This window comes from Leuresthes tenuis, unplaced genomic scaffold, assembly GCF_036924035.1.
Source record: "Leuresthes tenuis unplaced genomic scaffold, fLeuTen1.0.hap1 SCAF_19, whole genome shotgun sequence".
NCBI lineage: Eukaryota > Metazoa > Chordata > Actinopteri > Atheriniformes > Atherinopsidae > Leuresthes > Leuresthes tenuis.
In genome coordinates, this window is record NW_027325373.1 from 22,241,307 (window position 1) to 22,250,920 (window position 9,614).

The 9,614-nt window shown below is 40.3% G+C and overlaps 2 non-coding genes across 2 annotated transcripts; both read right to left on the reverse strand.

Annotated features, from left to right (window-relative positions):
• Positions 1 to 296: 296 nt before the first annotated feature.
• LOC140277649 (U2 spliceosomal RNA) lies at positions 297 to 487 on the reverse strand. Its single transcript, XR_011909149.1, has one exon. It is a non-coding gene; the product is annotated as a U2 spliceosomal RNA (small nuclear RNA).
• Positions 488 to 791: 304 nt separating this feature from the next.
• On the reverse strand, positions 792 to 901 carry LOC140277665 (U5 spliceosomal RNA). Its single transcript, XR_011909164.1, has one exon. It is a non-coding gene; the product is annotated as a U5 spliceosomal RNA (small nuclear RNA).
• Positions 902 to 9,614: the final 8,713 nt, after the last annotated feature.

Below are 9,614 nucleotides of genomic sequence, written 5' to 3' on the forward strand. Positions count from 1 at the left end.
CACCCAGGCCCCCCCAGGCCCCCCCTCAACAGGTGCGCTCTTGTGAAAAAGCAAACAGCGGCAGCAACAACAACACCACGGGAACACCGTATTGAGGCTTTGTTCTAACCGCTCATTTGATATGGCGTTTCTTTCAAGCAATTCTCCCGGTTAGCCCGCACTCGGCTCGCTCCCAGAGCCGTGTTAAATTCTACTTCGCATTCACTCTCTTTTCTCAGCAGACTAAAAGAAAGTTTCATCTTGGGCTCCCTGAAACTTCCATCCTGCACCGCTGTTTGCTTTTTCACAAGAGTAGAGAAGAGCGCACCGTTCCCAGCGGCACTGCAGTACCGGGTCAATGCTTGGAGTGAACGGAGCAAGCTACTTTTTCAACTCCTATTGCTAAAAATCCATTTAATATGTAGTCCTCGTATAGAGGACATATCAGATATTAAACTGATAAGAACAGATACTACACTTGATCTTAGCCAAAAGGCCGAGAAGCGATAACTGTACACTGGTTCACGTCCGAGGGCCCTTCCTGGCACAATGCGCACTTGTAGCGGTGTTCTTTTCATGGCCATAGGTGGCCAGAGTGTCACTTTGCACCACCCGCTGCACTGAGCACTCTTCAGCCCTTTTAAATGGTATAACTTTGCACTCCCGCATGCTCCAGCGAGCACCATTCAAGCAACAACTTTGCACTCCAGCTTCGAACATCGGCACAGTCGCAACAAGTAAGGCGACTCTACTCAGAGAAGTCACTCTGCACAGTAACAAGATTTCTTTTGCACAGACAGAAAGGGCTTCACCGGCAAAGGTAAAGCCTGCCAAAAATAGAAACAACTCATTAGTGCTGCTCTCCACAGAAATCTTTAGTAAAAGGCGAAAGACTTGTCATTATGAAGAGAAACCAGAGTACGATTATCCGTCACTGCGGGAGCAGGGCATCAGGCTAGTTGGCATAGCCACCTTCCCCATGGTGAGCTTTGCTTGGTTGAGACGCTTGCTCCCCCCCCTTGCTCCTCGGCTGACCAAGTAGGAACAATCGGGCCCTATTCGATGGCTGCCTTGTCTTTTACTCTGTGCAAAAGACAAACGGGAACACCGTATTGAGGCTTTGTTCTGACCGCTCATTTGGTGTCGCGTTTCTTTCAAGCAATTCTCTCGGTTAGCCCGCACTCGGCTCGCTCCCAGAGCCGTGTTAAAGTCTACTTCGCATTCACTCTCTTTTCTCAGCAGACTCTTGGGATTTTATCTATAAAATGAATTCCTTCACTCAAACTATGTTAAAACTGCTTTGTCCTTCATATTTACCATGTCTTGAAAGATTTAAACAAAAAAAACAACGTCGTACTTTGCAGTAAAAGAAAGAGCAAATCTAAAGTTTCAGGAATCCGAGAATAAGCTTACTTTCATGAGTTCTTCACGATTTCGGATTTTGCTATAAAATGAATTCCTTCACTCAAACTAAATTAAAACTGCTAAACCGCTAATCTGTTACATGTAAGGCAGATGTCAAATTCACCGAAATAGGATTATTCGGTATTCGGCCAATTGAGCTGTAGCAGCTTCGGTAAAAGAGTATAAGTTGAAGAGTTTGTGAATAAAGGTGTGCGCACACATAGTGAGCTGTAGGAAAATAGGCAGGGAGCAATGCCGGGTGGGGTATATGTTCTTGTATGTTGTCTGACTGTTTGATTTGAATGTGTTGTGTAAGTGTCCTGTTGAATGTTACATGTTTGGGCTTTGACACTTCACTGTGGTTGTTAACTGTGTGGTGTGACCTGAAATGTTATATGTTTGGGCTGTGTGACATGCTTAATGCTTGTCAGTAGCTACCCACTTATTCATATATAGCAACTGACAACATAAGAAGTCTGGACATACTTACAGCAATACTGCCAAACTTATGAGTTCTTGTGGCAAACTTGATTCAGTGTCTTGACGTGTATACGCTGTTTCGCTGACTTGATTGTCACAAGAAACAAAGTGTGTTTGATAAGATCCGACCATTTTCTTACGGGAGGATCAGTATGTATGGATTCTGATGTGACTGATAAACCCATTCGTATCGTAAGCATAATCTAATACGTGAGACAACGCCCTGGTACACAATCAAAAAAAAAAAAAGAGAGAGCGGTTTTGTGTCCCCACAGTCCATAATGTAGAAAAGAGAGAAAAAAGCCTTTCTGATTTGGTGTGTGTGTTCATAGTGCAGAGTGTAGAGAAAAGAAAGCCGTTTTGGTGTCACGGGTGTTGTGACTTACACACACACATTTCTAAATTGAGAAAGGAAATTATTTTAGAGGAAGTACTAGAGTTTAGATCTCACATTTGTTGATAGGCATTCATTTATTTCTTCACTTCTGATGAAGTTTCAACAATAAACAACAAACTTTGTATTATGAGAAAGAACCAGACTCATTCTTCAGGAATCCGAAAATAAGCTCTATTTTAAGAGTTATGCACAAATTCGGATTCTCCTTTAAAACGAATTCCTTAACTCAAACCAAGTTAAGACTGCTTTGTCCTTCATATTTATTCATGTCTAATCAAGTTTCAATGATAAACAACATCGTACTTTGGAGAATGAGAAAGAACTTCTTCGGCAATAAGCATCTCTCGACAAATGACGAAGTACAGATTTTGCTATAAAATTATAATATCCTGAGAAAATATCCTTATTTATCCACTTCAAATCAAATTTCAATAATTAAAAAAAATTTGTAGTTTGAGAAAGAACAACTTAATCTTCAGCAATCAGTATAAAAAGAGGGTAAGAAAAGGTGCAAATGCCAACCATACATACCTAAAAGGTGGAGCGGAAGTATTCGGCTGCAAGTAGGTGTGAATGTCCGACCATAATTTGTAAAAAGCGGGTAGGAAAAGGTTCGAATACCCGACTATATATTAACAAAAGCAGGAGGAGAGGTCTTCGGATGAGAGTGGGTGAGAATTTCCAACCATAATCTATAAAATGCGGTGAAAAAAAAGGTGTGAAGGCCCCATAGAACACTAAAAGGTGGAGCGGACGTGTTCGGCTGCAAGAAGGTGTGAATGTTAGACTATATTTGGTGAAAAGCAGGTGAAGCAAGGCCTGAATGCCCAACCTTACATCTTCAAAAGCGAGATCAGAGGTGTTTGGCTGCAAGAAGGCCATAGTTTGCCAAAAGGGGGTAAGGTGCGAATGACCGACTAAATATCAACAAAAGTGGGGGCGGAGGTCTTCGGATGCAAGTGGGTGTGAATATCCCACCATACAAGTATGGTGGAGAGGAAGCTGTGAATGGCCGACCATAGTAAAAAGCGGGTGAGAGAAGGTGCGAATGTCAAACAATACATAATCAAAACAGGGAGCGGAGGTGTTCCGCTGTAAGAAGGTGTGAATGTCCGACCATAGTTGGTAAAAAGCGGGTAAGAAAAGGTTAAAATACCCGACTGTACACAATCAATAGTGGGAGCAGAGTTGTTCGGCTACTAAAAGGTGTGAAAGTCCGACCATGGTTTGTAAAAAGCAGGTAAGAAAAGGTGCGAATACCCGACAATGTATGATCAAGAGAGGGAGTGGAGGTTTTCGGCTGAAAGAAGGTCTGAATGTCCAACCATAATTTGTAAAAACCGGGGAAGAAAAGGCTCGAAAGCCCGACTATACACCATCAAAAGCGGGAGCGGAGGTGTTCATCTGCAAGAAGGTCTGAATGTCCATCAATAATTGCTAGAAAACATGAAAGAAAATTTTCGAATATCAAACCACACATGATCATAAGCGGAAGCGGAGGTGTTCGGCTGCAAGATATTGTGAACGTCCGACCAAAGTTTGTAAAAAGCAGTTAAGAAAAGGTTTGAATATCTAACCAAACATAATCAAAAGCGGGAGCAGAGCTGTTCGACTGCAAGTAGGTGTGAATGTCAGATCATAATTTGCAAAAAGCTGATGAGAAAGGGTAGGAATGCCCGACTATACACCATCAATTGCGGTAGCAGAGTTGTTCAGCTGTGAGTAGGTGTGAATCTCCGACCATAATTGCTGAAAAATGTTAGAAAAGGTAAGAATGCCGGACCATACATCATCAAATGCGGGATAGGTCGTATTCGGTTGCAAAAAGGTTTGACTGTTCGACTAAAGTTTGTAAAAAGCGGGTAAGACAAGGTGCGAATGCCTGACAATGTATGATCAAAAGCAGGAGCGGAGGTATTCAGCTGCAAGAAGGTCTAAATGTCCATCAATAATTGCTTGAAAACATGAAAGAAAATGTTCGAAAATCAATCTGCACATGAACATAAGTGGGAGAGGAGGTGTTCAGCTGCAAGAAGGTGTGAATGTCCGAGCATAGTTTGTAAAAAGCGGGTAAGAAAAGTTTCGAATGCCCGACTATACACCATCAAAAGCGGGAGCGGAGGTGTTCCGCTGTAAGAAGGTGTGAATGTCCGACCATAGTTGGTAAAAAGCGGGTAAGAAAAGGTTAAAATACCCGACTGTACACAATCAATAGCGGGAGCGGAGTTGTTCGGCTACAAGAAGGTGTGAAAGTCCGACCATGGTTTGTAAAAAGCGGGTAAGAAACGGTTCGAAAGCCCGAATATATACCATAAAAAGCGGAAGCGGAGATGTTCGACTGCAAGAAGGTGTGAACGTCTGACCGAAGTTTGTAAAAAGCAGTTAAGAAAAGGTTCGAATATCCAACCAAACATAATCAAAAGCGGGAGCAGAGCTGTTCGACTGCAAGTAGGTGTGAATGTCCAGCCATAATTAGTCACAAACGGGTAAGAAAAGGTAGTATTGCCAGACCATACATGATCAAAACAGGGAGCGGAGGTGGTTCAGCTGCAAGGTGTGAATGTCTGACTATAGTTTGTAAAAAGCGGGTAAGACAAGGTGCGAATGCCCGACAATGTATGATCAAAAGAAGGAGCGGAGGTGTTCGGCTGCAAGGTCTGAATGTCCAACCATAATTTGTAAAAACCGGGTAAGAAAAGTCTCGAAAGCCCGACTATACATCATCAAAAGCGAGAGCGGAGGTGTTCAGCTGCAAGAAGGTGTGAATGTTCGACTAAAGTTTGTAAAAAGCTTGTAAGATGAGGTGCGAAGGCCCAACAATGTATGATCAAAAGCGGGAGTGGAGGTGTTCAGCTGTGAGTAGGTGTGAATGTCCGACCATAATTGGTGAAAAATGTGTCAGAAAAGGTAGGAATACTGGACCATACATCATCAAAAGCGGGAGAGGTGGTGTTCGGCTGCAAGAAGGTTTGAAAGTCCGACAATGGTTTGTAAAAAGCGGGTAAGAAAAGGTTCGAATTTCCGAATATACACCATCAAAAGCGGAAGCGGAGGTGTTCGGATGCAAGAAGATGTGAACGTCCGACCAAAGTTTGTAAAAAGCAGTGAAAAGCGAGAAAAAGCTTTTCGTGAGTTCTGCATGATTTGGGATTTTGCTTTTAAAATGCATTTCTTCACTCAAACTATGTTAAAACTGATTTGTCCTTCATATTTACCATGTCTAGAAAGATCTAAACAAAAAAAAAAACAACGTTGTACTTTGCAGTAAAAGAAAGAGCAAATCTAAAGTTTCAGGAATCCGAGTATAAGCTTGCTTTCATGAGTTCTGCACGTTTTCGGATTTTGCTATAAAATGAATTGCTTTGCTCAAACCAAGTTAAAACTGCTTTGTCCTTCCATATTTATCAATGTTTAGATCAACTTCAACAAAGAAAAACATTGGACTTTACAGTAGAAGAAGTTGAAATCCATCTACACATTGATAAATATGAAGGACAAAGCAGTTCCCACTTTGCCCATAAGAAAATTAGCTTATTCTCGGATTCCTGATCCTTCAGTGTTGCGCTTTCTTCTACTGCAAAATACAATGTTGTTCTTTGTGGAAGTCGATCTAGACATTGATGAATATGAAGGACAAAGCAGTTTATACTTGGTTTGAGTGAAGGAATTAATTTTATACATAAAATCCCAAATCATGCAGAACGCGTGAAAATAAGCTTATTCTCGGATTCCTAAAACTTTTGATTTGTTCTTTCTTTTACTGCAAAGTACAACGTTGTTTTTTTTTTTAGATCTATCGAGACATTGATAAATATGAAGGTAAACGCCGTTTTAACATAGTTTGAGTGAAGGAATTAATTTTATAGATAAAATCCCAAATCATGCAGAACTCCTCAAAAGGGGCGGATGGCTTAATCACAAGTGTGGTTCTTTCTCATTCAGGGTAAAATGAGGAAGTTTATGATTTAAATATATGTAGAAATGGGTACATATGAAGGACAAAGCCGTTTTAACATAGTTTGAGTGAAGGAATTCATTTTATAAAAAAATCCCAGATCATGCAGAACGTATGAAAAGAAGCTTATTCTCGGATTCCTGATCCTTCAGTGTTGCGCTTTCTTCTACTGCAAAATACAATGTTGTTCTTTGTGGAAGTCGATCTAGACATTGATAAATATGAAGGACAAAGCAGTTTATACTTGGTTTGAGTGAAGGAATTCATTTTATACATAAAATCCGAAATCGTGCAGAACTCATGAAAATAAGCTTATTCTCGGATTCCTAAAACTTTTGATTTGCTCTTTCTTTTACTGCAAAGTACAACGTTGTTTTTTTTGTTTAAATCTATCGAGACATTGATAAATATGAAGGTAAAAGCCGTTTTAACATAGTTTGAGTGAAGGAATTAATTTTATAGATAAAATCCCAAATCATGCAGAACTCCTCAAAAGGGGCGGATGGCTTAATCACAAGTGTGGTTCTTTCTCATTCAGGGTAAAATGAGGAAGTTTATGATTTAAATATATGTAGAAATGGGTACATATGAAGGACAAAGCCGTTTTAACATAGTTTGAGTGAAGGAATTCATTTTATAAAAAAATCCCAAATCATGCAGAACGTATGAAAAGAAGCTTATTCTCGGATTCCTGATCCTTCAGTGTTGCGCTTTCTTCTACTGCAAAATACAATGTTGTTCTTTGTTGAAGTCGATCTAGACATTGATAAATATGAAGAACAAAGCAGTTTATACTTGGTTTGAGTGAAGGAATTCATTTTATACATAAAATCCCAAATCATGCAGAACGCATGAAAATAAGCTTATTCTCGGATTCCTAAAACTTTTGATTTGCTCTTTCTTTTACTGCAAAGTACAACGTTGTTTTTTTTTTTTTAGATCTATCGAGACATTGATAAATATGAAGGTAAACGCCGTTTTAACATAGTTTGAGTGAAGGAATTAATTTTATAGATAAAATCCCAAATCATGCAGAACTCCTCAAAAGGGGCGGATGGCTTAATCACAAGTGTGGTTCTTTCTCATTCAGGGTAAAATGAGGAAGTTTATGATTTAAATATATGTAGAAATGGGTACATATGAAGGACAAAGCCGTTTTAACATAGTTTGAGTGAAGGAATTCATTTTATAAAAAAAATCCCAAATCATGCAGAACGTATGAAAAGAAGCTTATTCTCGGATTCCTGATCCTTCAGTGTTGCGCTTTCTTCTACTGCAAAATACAATGTTGTTCTTTGTTGAAGTCGATCTAGACATTGATAAATATGAAGGAAAAAGCAGTTTTAACTTGGTTTGAGTGAATGAATTCATTTTATACATAAAATCCGAAATCGTGCAGAACTCATGAAAATAAGCTTATTCTCGGATTCCTAAAACTTTTGATTTGCTCTTTCTTTTACTGCAAAGTACAACGTTGTTTTTTGTTAGATCTATGGAGACATTGATAAATATGAAGGACAAAGCCGTTTTAACATAGTTTGAGTGAAGGAATTAATTTTATAGATAAAATCCCAAATCATGCAGAACTCCTCAAAAGGGGCGGATGGCTTAATCACAAGTGTGGTTCTTTCTCATTCAGGGTAATATGAGGAAGTTTATGCTTGAAATATATGTAGAAATGGGTACATATGAAGGACAAAGCAGTTTTAACTTAGTTTGAGTGAAGGAATTCTTTTTATAGCAAAATCCGAAATCGTGCAGAACTCATGAAAGTAAGCTTATATTCCTGAAACTTTAGATTTGCTCTTTCTTTTACTGCAAAGTACAACGTTGTTTTTTGTTGAAATCTATCTAGACATTGATAAATACCAGCCGAACATCTCTTTTGATAATTTATGGTTGGGCTTTCGCACCTTTTCTTACCCATTTTTCAGTAATTTTGGGTGGACATTCAGACCTTCTTACAGCCGAACACCTCCGCTGCCGCTTTTGATGGTGTATAGTCGGGCTTTCGAGCCTTTTCTTCCCCGATTTTTACAAATTATGGTTGGACATTCAGACCTACTTGCAGCCGAAAACCTCCGCTCCTCTTTTGATCATACATTGTCGGGCATTCGCACCTTCTCTTACCCGCTTTTTACAAACTTTAGTCGGACAATCACACCTTCTTGCAGCTGAACTAACTCCGCTCCCTGTTTTGATCATGTGCGGTCTGGCAATACTACCTTTTCTTACCCGTTTGTGAGTAATTAAAGCTGGACATTCACACCTTCTTGCAGCCGAACACAACCTCTCCCGCTTTTGATGATATATGGTCCGGAATTTTTACCTTTTCTAACACATTTTTCAGAAATTACGGTCGGACATTCACACCTACTCACAGACGAACACCTCCGCTCCCACATTTGATAGTGTATAGTCGGGCATTCTCACCCTTTCTCATCTGCTTTTTACAAACTTTGGTCGGACGTTCACACCTTCTTGCAGGCGAACACCTCCACTTCCGCTTTTGATGGTGTATAGTCGAGCATTGGAGCCTTTTCTTACCCGCCTTTTACATACTATGGTCGGACATTCAAACCTTCTTGTAGCCGAAATCATCCACTCCTGCTTTTAATGATGTATTGTTGGGCATTCGCACCTTTTCTTACCCATTTTTCAGTAATTATTGGTCGGACTTTCAGACCTTCTTGCAGCTGAACACCTCCGCTCACGCTTTTGATGGTGTATAGTCGGGCTTTCGAGCCTTTCCTTCCCCGCTTTTTACAAATTATTGTTGGACATTCAGACCTTCTTGCAGCCGAAAACCTCCGCTCCCTCTTTTGATCATACATTGTCGGGCATTCGCACCTTTTCTCACCCGCTTTTTACAAACCAGAGTCGGACTTTCACACCTTTTAGTAGCCGAACAACTCCGCTCCCGCTATTGATTGTTTACAGTCGGGTATTTCAACCTTTTTGTTACCCGCTTTTTACCAACTGTGGTCGGACATTCACACCTTCTTACAGCGGAACACCTCCGCTCCCTCTTTTGATGGTGTATGTTCGCGCATTCGAACCTTTTCTTACCCGCTTTTTACAAACTATGGTCGGACATTAAAACCTTCTTGTAGCCGAACACATCCACTCCTGCTTTTGATGATGTATGGTTGGGCATTCGTACCTTTTCTTACCCATTTTGCAGTAATTATGGGTGGACATTCACACCTTCTTGCATTTGAACACCTCCTCTCCCGCTTATGATCATGTGCGGTTTGATATTCGAAAATTCTCTTCCATGTTTTCTAGCAATTATTGATGGACATTCAGACCTTCTTGCAGCTGAACACCTCCGCTCCAGCTGTTGATGGTGTATAGTCGGGCTTTCGAGCCTTTACTTCCCCGATTTTTACAAATTAT